This window comes from Hippocampus zosterae, chromosome 18 (assembly GCF_025434085.1).
Source record: "Hippocampus zosterae strain Florida chromosome 18, ASM2543408v3, whole genome shotgun sequence".
Lineage (NCBI taxonomy): Eukaryota > Metazoa > Chordata > Actinopteri > Syngnathiformes > Syngnathidae > Hippocampus > Hippocampus zosterae.
In genome coordinates, this window is record NC_067468.1 from 2,729,218 (window position 1) to 2,744,328 (window position 15,111).

General features: G+C 50.9%; 1 protein-coding gene across 2 annotated transcripts in view; it reads left to right on the forward strand.

Annotated features, from left to right (window-relative positions):
* The window catches only part of LOC127590680 (gastrula zinc finger protein XlCGF7.1-like), a 143,682-nt gene that overhangs the window by 26,531 nt on the left and 102,040 nt on the right, over positions 1 to 15,111 (forward strand). The gene's annotated exons all lie outside the window — the stretch shown is intronic.

The window sequence follows — 15,111 nt, forward strand, 5'->3', positions numbered from 1 at the left end:
AAAATAGTTTTTCTAATATTTTTGAAAATTGTGGTAGTAGTGATATTGGTCTATAATTTGTAAACAGATGTTTTTCTCCACTTTTATAGATTGGAAAAACTTAGCAATAGCAATTTTCATTTTTGATGGAGTCAAACACTGTCCGTGTTTTATTTATTATTTAACTTTATGTTAACTGTTTTGTTAAGCGCTTTGTTACAGCTGCCGCTGTTGTGAAAGCGCTATATAAATCAGCATGTATTGTATTGTATTCACTTTTAAAATACACTATATTGTATGGCTCTCACTGAAATACATTTCCAAATATTTTGCTTCCATGGCTCCCTAAGTCAAAAGGTTCCCGACCCCTGCTCTAAATTGTCTCAAGGTGTGACTGTGAGCGCAAATGGTTGTTCATGTATGTGTGCCCTGCGATTGGCTGGCAACCACTTCAGGGTGTCCCCCGCCTACTGCCCGAAGATGACTGGGATAGGCTCCAGCACCCCCCGCGACCCAAGTGAGGATAAAGTGGTTCGGAAGATGAATGAATGAATCATGTTAAATTCTACATCACAGCACGGTAAACTAAATGGAATGAGGACATCGTGACCGAGCATGTTTAAAAGGGACCAAAAACGCAACAAATCAAAGTCCTATCAGGTTATTTTAAACTCCTTGTAGTAATGTAATCACTTCACAAGTTCGATTCCTGTGGTGTCACGATGTTTGTCCGCAGGGACTTGCCGTTACATTGTTCTTTGATCGCTGCAGTTGAGCGCTCGCAAACCAAACTACTCCACAGCTTCATTAAAAAAATAAAAAATAAAAATATAAAAAAATAAAACTAAACAATCTTTCTTCTAGAATTGCAGTTTTCACACATAAGCCACAATACAGACCAAACTATGCTATATATGAATAACCAAAATTTCACGCCTTTCCTTTGTTCTGGTATAAACAAGCATTGGCATATTGATACCGTCTGCTGTGTTGGGTCTGTCTCAGTAATAGACTTGAGATTGCGGTTGTCTTCTTCACTGATAAAAACAATGTTGCCTTATACTCTGATCAGAACAGTGTGCCCCCTAGCGGATAATCCATGAATGGCATATTCATTGCTTGTCTTTTATTTTTTCACTTTTAAATTGTCCTGCGGGCCTGATTGAACATCCTTGGGGGGCGTTCCGGCCCCCAGGGATGTTGATGTTGTTATTAGATGCATTCAAATTTGGCTGCCCCGTTAACACTCTGCTCTGTGTTTTGTCAAATGTACAGGTTACTTGAAAAATTGTGTCGTGGAAAAACACAATGTTTTGCTCTCGCATATGTTGATTTTAGTGGTTAGTACACGATCATAGCCTTGAACGCATTCATACTAATCATTTCTGAAAGGGTCTTAAATAATACAGTATATAGACCCAAGGTATGAAATAAACACCAGAATGTAGAGCATGATGACTATTCGAGGCCATGCTTTTGATTTCACCGCTCGAAACTGTGCAATGTGAGATTCTGTACAAGTCTTTCCACAAATAACCAAGGTACAAATAGAATTGAAAAATCCACAATCGAAACTGAATTTGTTAATGCCAAATTGTACATCGAAATCTGAACTCATCTGGCTCTCCTTATAACCTTCAATGTAAATATAAACCATTGTTCCACATGTCTTGGTCTTCTCGTGTCTTTCAGACATCAGTGAAGATGTTTGTCCTCAGTGGGTGAAAGCAGAGCCCTCTAGCATTCAAAAGGAAAAGGAGCAGCAGGCCCCTTGAATTAAAAAAGAGGAGGAGCTAGAGCACCCTTGCATGAAAGTGGAGGTGGATGAGCCCCCCTACATCAAAGACAAGGAGGAGGAGGAAAAGAAGGGGATCTGCAAGTTGCCATTGACTGGAGTCCCTCTGAAGAGTATAAATGAGGCGGACACAGGGGTGGAACCTCCAAGCAGCAGTTCGTGTCAACACATGGTGTTGGAAGCCACCGGAAGAATCAAAAGCAGATGGCCTCTCACAAGCAGATCGAGACACGATGTCATCAAATGCTGATGATGAGGATGAAGATGAGGAGTTTGAGAGTGATCGAACATGTCACACTGGCAACAAACTCTGGGAATATCCTCGTGTGGGAAGACGTTTACCGATAAGAGTGCTTTGAAACCAAACATGAGAACTCACACTGGTGAGAAACCGTTCACCTGTTCAGACTGTGCCCGGAAATTCTCTCATAAAATAAATTTAAGAAGACACACAAGAATGCACACGGTTGAGAAACGTTTTGCCTGTACTGATTGTGGCCGAAGATTCTCTCAGAAGGGACACGTAATTGCTCATAGAAGACCCCACACTGGCAAGAAACATTTTTCCTGCTCAGTTTGTGGTCAAAGATTCTCGTGGAAGTATCAGATTAAGAATCACAAGTGTGTTGATGAGATGAACAGTTATCAATGACGTTTTCACCTTTTATCTGAGCAGGTTTCATCAGTTCCCGCACTGAGGCTGATTATTTTATGTAGGTATTTTATGTAACTTCTTTTTGGGATGCTGAACTTTGTCTTTTTCTTCACTGCATTGAAACGTATTATTATTATTATTATTATTATATTTTTGTGCAAATTAGAAAATCTAGCATCTTATGGGGTTCTTATGGGGGTTCTAACACTTTTGGATTTTTCATCATAGTTGTTTTATGGGGGTGTGGCATTTTTCAATGTACTGTCGTTTGTTTTAATTAGTTTTCAGACGAGGTTTGGTTGTTTGTATTTTCATTATTATTATTGTTGTTTTTTCAACTAATTGTTAAAAATTCTGTAAAAAAAACTGATTGTATAGCACCCACTTTTCGACATATGTGTTTAATCATTTTTTATCGGATTTGATCCTGAATAAAATGGACATTTTCCACTTACTCATGTCAAATGTATGATTTAGCAATATGTATTGTTGTTTGATACATTGTACTGTTTGCTGGCCAATAAAGTTGTCTTGCGCGAATGGTTGTACGCATTTGTGTGCCCTGCGATTGGCTGGCAACCAGTTCAGGATGTACCCCGCTTACTGGAATATGTTCCAGCACGTATGCAACCCTTGATCAGGCGATTCGAAAATTGATCAAAGTCGAACGGTCAAGGAAAGCGAGATACCGGTAATTGTGGATATAATCGGCAGAATATTCCCGGCACAGAACACTTCTTTTCACTAGCTTGGACGACACGCTGAATTGCGATGAAATAACATATACATACCATCTTCCGAACCGCTTCATCCTCACTGGGGTCGCGGTGGTGCTGGAGCATATCCCAGCTGTGTTCGGACAGTAGGCGGGGGACACCCCAAATTGGTTGCCAGCCAATCGCAGGGCACAGAGAGACAAACGACCATGCACACCCACACTCACACCTAGGAACAATTTACAGCAGGGGTGTCCAAACTTTTTGCCAAGGGGGCCAGATTTTATGTGGTAAAATGTCGGGGGGCCGACCTTGGCTGACATTCTTTACATTGAACAACGATATTGTTCAACAAATTTTAGTAAGCCAGTCAGTTTCACGTTTCCATTTTTATTTTAATTTAAAAAATCTTAAGAATTTCCTTTGGTTCATTTAAAACAGGTATATCACATGCAACTGCTTATTCACTTGACTTTTTCTTAAACAGAAGTCTCCTGAGTGCAAATTGATTGATTTGAAACATAAAATGTATCACCATGACTTTTCAATAGTCACAAAACCTTTGACTCGAACAACAGGGAAATGAACAAGCAATATACATATCCACAACTGCAAGGATCATTTGAAATATGACATATCAGTCAATATAAACACGGAGTGATGTCTTGTTAACTCGTGAGTGATGCCCTCTAGTGTCTAAATGCTATTACTCATTTAGTGAATGCTATTAATCATTTAGCCACTAGAGGGAAGCAGTACTCTATGAAACATCACTCACCAGTCTACGAGACCTCAGTCAATGCAACACATGTTCCATTGCGCCCAACCTGCGGGCCAGACGGCACTGATTTTATGACAGGGGAACTTGGACATGCCTGATTTACAGTGTTCTATCAGCCTGCCATGCGCGTTTTTGGGATGTGGGAGGAAACCAGAGTACCAGAAAACCCATCCCGGGGAGAACATGCAAACTCCACACAGGGAGGCCGGAGCTGGAATTGAACCTGGTACCTCTGCACTGTGAAGTTGACGTGCAAACCACTGGACTACCGGGCCGCCCGCGATGAAATATCGCAAAGGCCAAATCAACTTTTAAGTTCAGTTTGAAGGCAGCAAGTTGTTTTCGAGATATTCTGGGATGTGAGAGTGAACTACATCGGAATAAATCACCACTTTGGTATTTATTTTCTTCATTCTTGGCACCCAGGATAATTTCAAAACTTAGGCTAATGCTGCAAAGTGGTGTAATAATATCTGTTTCTTGCATTCGTGTGACGTCAGGAGCCAGTTTGAGGGGAATATTGGCTCGGCAGTTAGTCTGATATTGATGGGATTCCGGCTCTTTTTGCTCGGCTCCCAAATGGCTCCTCAGTTTTTTTTTTTTGTTGCTTAAATAAATGTAATACCAAAAAATAACGTAATATTATGTGTAAAATGAATTACTAATGCAAAAAATAGACATAAAAATATCAAATATTTATTATTTATATGGCTTTATTTATATTCTTCTGAACATACTCAACATGGAGTACAACATGGAGTGCTACAAAAATAAAAACAAAGTACAAAGACCCATCTCAAAACAAGGTCGGCAAAAAGTTCCAATCTATATATTTATAATCAATATATTTATAAGCTTTTAACTATTTACAGTAAAACAACATAAGTAAGTGTTGAATACCACACAACAAATTATAAATTAAAATTTGTAAAACAAAAAGAAAAAACAGCATCCAGGTAAAGGTTTTAGCTTGTCTTTAGCGAAGATTGGCATGAAGAAAAACCAAGTGTCTCAGCTTTGAGGGGTTGATCTTGTTTCTCCTCTCTGTTAATATTTGCCCTGTTTTGGAGAACATTCTCTCTGAGGGGACAGATGTTGCTACAACACACAGCCAACACAAAATGGCTGAAAATCCATTGCATTCATTTTATAAGATATAAGATATCATATAAGATATCATTTATTTGTCCCACACTGGGGAAATTTACAGTTCCTCGTCAATTGTGTTCTGTTTTGCTGGTTTTACAGTTTTTTGCATAAAGTGGCTCATAGAGCTCTGGGTTGTACATCTAGGCAGTTGTGACATTGCAGCAGCAGCAACAGTTGCAGACACACTAGCACCTTCATAATTGCTGGTTCCCTTGCTTGTCTTTTCTCTTCAAATTGTACTGATGGGTGGACTTTTCTGATGTGCCTGTGTAGGTTATTTGTGGAGCCTGATCTATGGGATATTTTAACCTTGCACTGTCACGTTGAGCCCGAGGCGATGAGGAATCGCCTCGTGCACAACAGAAAAAAAGAGGTGGATCCCCGGAGAAGCAGACAACGAAAAGATCTTGTGAGAACAAAGGGGTTTTTAATAAAGAACAAAAGGAGCCCGAACAGGGAAAACGGTAACAGAAAACGCTGGTCAAATAAGGACCAGGAAAAAATAAGGAAGACAACTGAAAACGCTCGCGAAACGATAAAGGGCGAGGAACAACCGAGATAACAATCTGATCACAATAAGAAGTACGCGAATGATTGAGGCCGTAAGGCAATAGGGCAGCGAGAAATAGTCGAACGACGAGAATAGCAAATCGAGAGCAATGGCACGGTAAGGAATTCTCCGGCAGTGAGATGACTGCCGGAGTCGCCTAATAAAGGCACGTAATCAGCCCGAAATAACGGGCAGGTGTGCCGAACAGGTGGCGGGAGAACCCGCCACCTGCTGGCGAGCACGCGACGTGACAGTACCCCCCCCTCAATGGACGCCTCCCGGCGGACTACCCGGTTTGGACGGATGAGCAGTGTGGAAGTCGCGCAGAAGGGACGGGTCAAGGATCCAGGAGCGAGGCACCCATTGCCGCTCCTCCGGCCCGTAGCCCTCCCAATCGACCAGGTACTGGAAGCCCTTGCCCCTGCGCCGAGAGTCCAGGATGGCACGAACCGTGTACACCGGGTCCCCGTCGACCACCCGCGGGGGCGGCGGCGGAGCGGGAGGGGGCGCCAAGGCGCTGGAAGACACAGGCTTGAGCAGGGAGACGTGGAACACGGGGTGGACCTTCATGGAGGCCGGCAGCCGGAGCCTGACCGCGACGGGGCTGATGACGGCCTCGACCTCGAACGGGCCAGCGAATCGGGGCCCCAGTTTGGCAGACGAGCCGGCCAGGCGAAGATCCCTCGTAGCCAGCCACACCTTCTCTCCCACCGCATATGAGGGCGCCGGGCGCCGACGACGATCAGCGATCCGCCGGTTCCGGGACGCAGTGCGGGACAACGCAGCCCGGGCCTCCCTCCACACGTGATGGGCCCGCTTAAGGTGGCGCTGCACGGAAGGGACCTCCACCAGCCCCTCCTGGGACGGGAACAGCGGTGGCTGGTAGCCGTAGGCCGTCATGAACGGCGACCTGCCTGTAGCGGAGGAGACGAGAGTGTTGTGGGCGTATTCCACCCAGGGCAGGTGGTCGGCCCAGGATGCCGGACGGTGGAGACAAACACAGCGGAGGGCCGCCCCCAGATCCTGGTTGGCGCGCTCAGCCTGCCCATTGGACTGAGGGTGGTATCCCGAGGTCAGGCTGGCCGTAGCTCCGAGGGACCGGCAGAACCGCTTCCAGACGCGGGACACAAACTGGGGCCCCCGATCCGATACGATGTCCGCCGGAATGCCGTGGAGACGGAAGACGTGCTGGATGAGGAGGTTGGCGGTCTCCAGCGCCGACGGCAACCTGGACAAGGGCACAAAGTGAGCGGCCTTGGAGAAGCGGTCCACGATCGTGAGCACGACCGTCCGGCCCCGGGAAGGCGGTAGGCCCGTGACGAAGTCCACGGCGATGTGAGACCACGGGCGGGGAGGAATGGGCAGCGGCTGGAGCAGTCCTGCCGGAGGTTGGTGTGACGACTTGCCGCAGGCGCAGGAGGTGCAGGCCTTGACGAACTCCGTCGCGTCGTGGCGGAGCTCCGGCCACCAGAAACGCTGGGCGACGAGCTGCACAGTCCGGTTCACCCCGGGATGACACGCCACCTTGGATCCGTGACCCCACTGCAGGACCTCTGAACGAAGGGCAGGAGGCACGAACAGCCTCCCCGCTGGGCACCCTGCCGGCACCTGCACCCCCACCAGGGCGGACTGGACCCGCTGTTCAACCTCCCACTGGACGGCCCCCACTATGCACTGGGTCGGGAGGATGGTCTCCGGGGAATGGTCCCACCCCGCAGGTTCGTGGAGCCGGGAAAGGGCGTCAGGCTTAGTGTTCTTAGACCCGGGGGAGTAGGTGAGGACGAAGTCGAACCTGGTGAGGAAGAGGGCCCACCGGGCCTGACGGGCGTTAAGTCTTTTTGCGGAGCGGAGATATGCAAGGTTCTTATGGTCGGTGTAAACAGTAAAGGGTTCCTTAGCCCCCTCGAGCCAGTGCCGCCACTCCTGTAAGGCGGTTACCACAGCCAACAGTTCCCGGTTACCCACGTCGTAGTTGGACTCGGCGGCACTGAGTCGGCGGGAGAAGAAGGCGCAGGGGTGCAGCTTCTGGTCGACTGGGGAGCGTTGGGACAGCACCGCACCCACCCCTGAATCCGAGGCGTCCACCTCTACGACGAACGGGTGGTCAGGGTCAGGATGTTGCAGAACCGGGGGACTAGTGAACGCCGCCTTAAGACGCGCGAACGCCGCATCCGCGGCAGGGTCCCACTTAAAAGGGATTTTGACCGAGGTAAGGCGGGTTAGGGGAAGCGCCATCTGGCTGTAACCCCGGATAAAGCGTCTATAGAAGTTGGCGAACCCCAAGAAACGCTGCAGTTCCTTGCGGTTGGACGGGACCGGCCAGTTAGTGACCGCACGCGTCTTAATGGGGTCCGCCCGTAGCTTGCCCTGTTCTATAATGAACCCCAGGAAGGAGATGACGGGAACATGGAACTCACACTTTTCTGCCTTGACGAAGAGCCGGTTCTCGAGCAAACGTTGTAGCACCAGCCGAACATGTTGCTGGTGCTCATGCAGAGAACGAGAAAAAATTAAAATGTCGTCAAGATAAACAAAACAGAAGATGTTGATCATGTCCCGGAGCACGTCATTAATGAGGTTTTGGAAGACGGCAGGTGCGTTTGTGAGGCCAAAAGGCATGACGAGATATTCGAAATGGCCCAGGGGGGTCTTAAACGCGGTTTTCCACTCGTCGCCCTCTCGGATGCGAACCAAGTGGTACGCGCTGCGTAAGTCTAATTTTGAGAATATGGTGGCTGATTGCAATGGGGCGAAGGCGGAGTCCAACAAGGGTAGCGGGTATCTATTTTTAATTGTAATTTCATTTAGTCCACGATAGTCTACGCAGGGTCGTAGGGACTTATCCTTCTTCCCTACGAAGAAGAAACCCGCCCCTAACGGTGAGCGTGATGGTCTGATGAGACCTGCAGCGAGCGAGCTGTTAATATACTCCGTTAACGCCTCACGCTCGGGATGGGATACCTGATACAGACGCGAGGTTGGCAACGGAGCGCCCGCCTGCAGGTCTATCGCGCAATCGTAGGGGCGGTGTGGGGGCAAGGAGCGCGCGCGATCCTCGCTAAAGACCTCCCCAAGGTCCCGATAGCACTCCGGCACTCCGTCAAGGCAGATCTCCTCGGGGGGCGTGACGCGTTCGTGCCTCCCGACGGCTGACTGCAGGCAGTGCTGGTAACAATAAGGGCTCCAGCTATCGATAGCGGGGCGCGCCCATGAGATCACCGGGTTATGCGTCTGGAGCCAGGGTAAACCGAGGATGATCGGGGCGTTCCGGGACCGCATAACATAAAAACGACGATGCTCAATATGATTACCGGATAGTGAAAGCTTTAACGGCTCCGTTCGATGCGTTACCACCGCCAGGAGGCGCCCATCCAGATCACGCACCTGCTTCGCCACGACCAACTCCTCTAAAAAGCACCCCAGTTCGGACGCGAGATTAGTGTCCATTAAACAATCATCTGCTCCCGAATCCACCAGGGCCCGAACCCGTCTTGACCGGGACTCGCCGAATACCTCCGCCTCGAGCTCGAGTCTATTAGGGTGTCCTGGTCGCTTATCGACTCGCCTAGACTCGGAGGGTGACGCGCGGGGTCGTGACTCACAGTACTCGGGAGGAGCGTGGAAAGACGATCCCGGATAGCTGGTTGTGGCGCGGGAGGGTGGTTGTGCGCCGTCAGGTGTAGCATGGTCCCGGCGACGGCGCCTTCCTTCCTCCGCGCCACCGTCTTTGCCGCCCAACTGCATCGGCTCCTCCGCGGATGCTGTCTCCCGGCCCCGGGAGTGCTCGCCGTGCCCCCGATATTCCTCACGGTACGGGAGACGTCGAGACGGGTACCGATCACCTCCTCGCTCCCGACCCCGTTCCCTCAGGCGATTGTCCATAAGGAGGGAGAGGTCGATCAGCTCCTCCAAGTCCGTGCTGTGATCGCGAGTAGCCAGCTCGTCCTTGAGCTGAGTGTTGAGACCCCGGCGAAACAGTCCACACAGGGCCCGATCGTCGTACCCGCTCTGCGCGGCCAGGATCCGGAACTCGATGGAGTAGTCGGCGACCGAACGCCTGCCCTGCTGCAGGGCGAGCAGCCGCCCCTCCGCCTCTCTGCCCCGCACGGGATGGTGGAACACCCGACGGAAGGCTGCCACGAAGTCAGAATAGGAGGTGCGGAGATTCGGCTTTGCGTCGCTGGTCGCGATTGCCCACGATGCCGCCGGACCTGTCAAGAGACTCATGATATAGGCCACCTTGGCGGCGTCAGTAGCGTAGGCGGACGGCTGTTGGTCAAATATTAGCGAGCAATTGTGTAGGAAGTGTCCACACTGCCCGTGTTCACCCCCGTAGCGAGGGGGGTGTGGAAGCGAGGGCTCCCTCGACATAGTAGGGTACGAGGAGGGAGCCTCCGGGGTGGTAGGACGAAGCCCGGAAGGTGGTCTTCGTTCCTCCACCCGAATAAGGCGAGGTTCGAGATCATCGAACCGATGAGCCAGCATGGAGACCGCGCCGTTGAGTTCCGTAAGGGCTTGGCGGTGCTGACTCATTTGCCGCTCTTGTCGAGCAAGAGCGGACAAGATCTTTTCGGCGTCTGCGGGATCCATGGTGGCCGGAGAATTCTGTCACGTTGAGCCCGAGGCGATGAGGAATCGCCTCGTGCACAACAGAAAAAAAGAGGTGGATCCCCGGAGAAGCAGACAACGAAAAGATCTTGTGAGAACAAAGGGGTTTTTAATAAAGAACAAAAGGAGCCCGAACAGGGAAAACGGTAACAGAAAACGCTGGTCAAATAAGGACCAGGAAAAAATAAGGAAGACAACTGAAAACGCTCGCGAAACGATAAAGGGCGAGGAACAACCGAGATAACAATCTGATCACAATAAGAAGTACGCGAATGATTGAGGCCGTAAGGCAATAGGGCAGCGAGAAATAGTCGAACGACGAGAATAGCAAATCGAGAGCAATGGCACGGTAAGGAATTCTCCGGCAGTGAGATGACTGCCGGAGTCGCCTAATAAAGGCACGTAATCAGCCCGAAATAACGGGCAGGTGTGCCGAACAGGTGGCGGGAGAACCCGCCACCTGCTGGCGAGCACGCGACGTGACATGCACAGTCTACACGCTGCCTTTGAACTATCAATTAAATTGAAATGAGTCCATATTTCAATGCGTTTCCTATCCATTTTCTCACCTTTCCACGTTCCACCGTGTTGTTTTTTTTCACTAACTAGCTCTCTCGTCTCCTCGTCTATTTATGTCTTGTTCGCGTGCTGCTCAGTGTGCTGCTGTGTGTGTCTCTTCTCTAACCCCTGCCCCTTCTCTAAACTGCAGCGCGCGCGTGTGTGTGTGCGTGCGCGCGTGTGTGTGCGTGTGCGTGTGCGTGTGCGTGTGTGTGCGTGTGTGTGTGTGTGTGTAACCCTGCCCTTCCGGCTCCCTATGAGGAGCCGGCTCCCATCGTTCACTTCAAAGAACGACACTTCGCGAACGACACATCACTATATAGTCTGAGTGTGGGGCGCATGGGCGTGAGTTGTGGCTGACAACAACTCCTATGAATGTGTGTGTTATTGCTCCTTTTGTTTATTAAAAACGACGGATTACATCAGCGACTGCGTGCATCCTTCTTTCCGCATTGAAAGGCATTACAATGGGTTCGGAGAATGGATGGGTCACGTTTTTTTCATGATTTTTCAAGACCCCAAGCATTCTTTTTAACTGTTGAATTAATTTTCTTCCTCGCTAAGGCTAATTTGAGGCTCCAAATATTGGAAGCAAAATGGAAAAAAAATGGACTCGGTAATTAGGGAAATAATCGACTATGTCTATTTTAAACAAACAAATATATCAGATTTTTTTAATCCATCAAATTCCACCCAAACTGACATTGCTCCGAATTGAGAGTAGAGGACGAAACTGATTGGGGAGAAGGAGGGTATATGTAAGCTTATGTTAAATTCTCCTCTCCGTGAGCCGTCACCTTACCGTGGTGGAGGGGTTTGTGTGTCCCAATGATCCTAGGAGCTAAGTTGTCTGGGGCTTTATGCCCCTGGCAGGGTCACCCATGGCAAACAGGTCCTAGGTGAGGGACCAGACAAAGCACGGCTCACAAAGCCCCTTAATGACAAATAAAATCGATGGTATCCAGTTTCCCTTGCCCGGACGCGGGTCACCGGGGCCCCCCTCTGGAGCCAGGCCTGGGCTCAGCCCGAAGAGGCAACGTGGGTCCCCCTTCTCATGGTCTCACCACCCGTGGGAGGGGTCAAAGGGGTCGGGTGCAATGCGAGCTGGGCAGCAGCCAAAGGCGGGGACCATGGCGGTCCGATCCTCGGCTACAGAAGCTAGCTCTTGGGACATGGAATGTCACCTCTCTGGCAGGGAAGGAGCCCGAACTGGTGTGTGAGGCAGAAAAGTTCCGACTGGATATAGTCGGACTTGCCTCCACACACAGCCTAGGTTCTGGTACCAGTCCTCTCGAGAGGGGTTGGACTCTCTTTCACTCTGGAGTTGCTCACGGTGAGAGGCGCAGAGCAGGTGTGGGCATACTTATTGCCCCCCGGCTCAGTGCCTGTACATTGGGGTTCACACCGGTGGACGAGAGGGTTGCATCCCTCCGCCTGCGGGTGCGGGGACGGGTCCTGACTGTTGTTTGTGCATATGCACCAAACAGCAGCTCAGCATACCCACCCTTTTTGGAGTCCTTGGAGGGTGTGCTGGAGAGTACTCCTGCTGGGGACTCCCTTGTTCTACTGGGGGACTTCAATGCTCACGTGGGCAAAGACAGTGAGACCTGGAGGGGCGTGATTGGGAGGAACGGCCCCCCCGATCAGAACTCGAGTGGTGTTTTGTTATTGGACTTCTGTGCTCGTCACGGACTGTCCATAACGAACACCTTGTTCAAACATAAGGGTGTCCACATGTGCACTTGGCACCAGGACACCCTAGGCCGTAGTTCGATGATCGACCTTGTGGTCGTGTCATCGGATTTGCGGCCGCATGTTCTGGACACTCGGGTGAAGAGAGGGGCGGAGCTGTCAACTGATCACCACCTGGTGGTGAGTAGGCTCCGATGGTGGGGGAAGATGCCGGTCCGTCCTGGCAGACCCAAACGTATTGTGAGGGTTTGTTGGGAGCGTCTGGCGGAATCCCCTGTCAGAAGGAGTTTCAACTCCCACCTCCGACAGAGCTTTTCCCATGTTCCGGGGGAGACGGGGGACATTGAGTCCGAGTGGACCATGTTCCGTGCCTCTATTGTTGAGGCGGCCAATCTGAGTTGTGGCCGTAAGGTGGTTGGTGCCTGTCGTGGCGGCAACCCTTGTACTCGCTGGTGGACACCAGCAGTAAGGGATGCCGTCAAGCTGAAGAAGGAGTCCTATTGAGCCTTTATGGCCTGTGGGACCCCAGAGGCAGCTGACGGGTACCGACTGGCCAAGCGGAACGCAGCTTCGGTGGTCGCCGAGGCAAAAACCCGAGCATGGGAAGAGTTCGGTGAGGCCATGGAAGCCGACTTCCGGACGGCTTCGAGGAAATTCTGGTCCACCATCCGACGTCTCAGGAGGGGGAAGCAGTGCACCACGAACACTGTGTACAGTGGGGATGGGGCGCTGCTGACTTCGACTCGGGATGTTGTGAACCGGTGGGCAGAGTACTTCGACGACCTCCTCAACTCCACCAACATGCCTTCCTTGGAGGAAGCAGAGCCTGGGGACTCTGAGGTGGGCTCTCCTATCTCTGTGGTTGAAGTCACCGATGTGGTTAAAAAGCTCCTCGGTGGCAAGGCCCCAGGGGTGGATGAGATCCGCCCAGAGTTCCTCAAGGTTCTGGATGTTGTGGGGCTGTCCTGGTTGACACGCCTCTGCAACATCGCGTGGTCAACGGGGAGAGTGCCTCTGGATTGGCAGACCGGGGTGGTAGTCCCTCTTTTTAAAAAGGGGGACCGGAGGGTGTGTTCCAACTACAGAGGGATCACACTCCTCAGCCTCCCTGGTAAGGTCTATTCAGGGGTGCTGGAGAGGAGGGTCCGTCAGGAAGTCGAGCCTCAGATTGAGGAGGAGCAGTGTGGTTTTCGTCCCGGCCGTGGAACAGTGGACCAGCTCTACACCCTTAGCAGGGTTCTCGAGGGTATGTGGGAATTCGCCCAACCAGTCTACATGTGTTGTGTGGACTTGGAGAAGGCATTTGACCGTGTCCCTCGGGGAGTTCTGTGGGGGGTGCTTCGTGGGTATGGAGTACCGAACCCCCTGATACGGGCTGTTCGGTCACTATACCACCGATGTCAGAGTTTGGTCCGCATTGCCGGCAGTAAGTCGGAATCGTTTCCAGTGAGGGTAGGACTCCGCCAAGGCTGCCCTTTGTCACTGATTCTGTTCATAACCTTCATGGACAGAATCTCTAGGCGCAGCCGAAGCGTTGAGGGGGTCCGTTTTGGTGGCCTCAGTATTGCATCCCTGCTTTTTGCAGATGATGTGGTGCTGTTGGCTCCTTCAAACGGGGCTCTCCAACTCTCACTGGAGCGGTTGGGATGAAAATCAGCACCTCCAAATCTGAAACCATGGTCCTCAGTCGGAAAAGGGTGGAGTGCCCCCTCCAGGTCGGGCAGGAGATCTTGCCCCAAGTGGAGGAGTTTAAGTATCTTGGGGTCTTGTTCACGAGTGAGGGCAGGAGGGAGCGAGAGATCGACAGGCGGATCGGTGCAGCGTCTGCTGTGATGCGGACGTTGTATCGGTCTGTCGTGGTGAAGAAGGAGCTGAGCCAAAGGGCGAAGCTCTCAATTTACCGGTCGATCTACGTTCCAACCCTCATCTATGGTCACGAGCTATGGGTCGTGACCGAAAGAACGAGATCCCGGATACAAGCGGCCGAAATGAGCTTTCTCCGCAGGGTGTCCGGGCTCTCCCTTAGAGATAAGGTGAGAAGCTCGGTCATCCGGGAGGGGCTCCGAGTCGAGCCGCTTCTCCTCCACATCGAGAGGAGCCAGATGAGGTGGCTTGGGCATCTGATTCGGATGCCTCCTGAACGCCTCCCTGGTGAGGTGTTCCGGGCATGTCCCACCGGGAGGAGACCCCGAGGAAGACCCAGGACACGCTGGAGAGACTATGTCACCCAGCTGGCCTGGGAACGCCTCGGGATCCCCCGGGGAGAGCTGGAAGAAGTGGCTAGGGAGAGGGAAGTCTGGGCTTCCCTGCTAAAGCTGTTGCCCCCGCGACCCGGCCCCGGATAAGCGGTAGAAGATGGATGGATGGATGTTAAATTCTTAATTATTTTCATTTTATATTTGAGCATTATATTATATTATGTTCTAGTTACCTAAATTACATTATGTTTAATAATGGTTGAAACATTCTTATGTTGGTTGCGTCTGATTGGCTAAAGAGAAGCAGGAAGTATTTTCGTGACTATGGGGGGTGTTCTCGTTCATCCGTTCGGAAGTGCAGACGTTTTTTTCTTTTCTCCTTTTAATAAACTGCATTAAATGATTCCATCTCTCCTTTTTGTCATTCGTA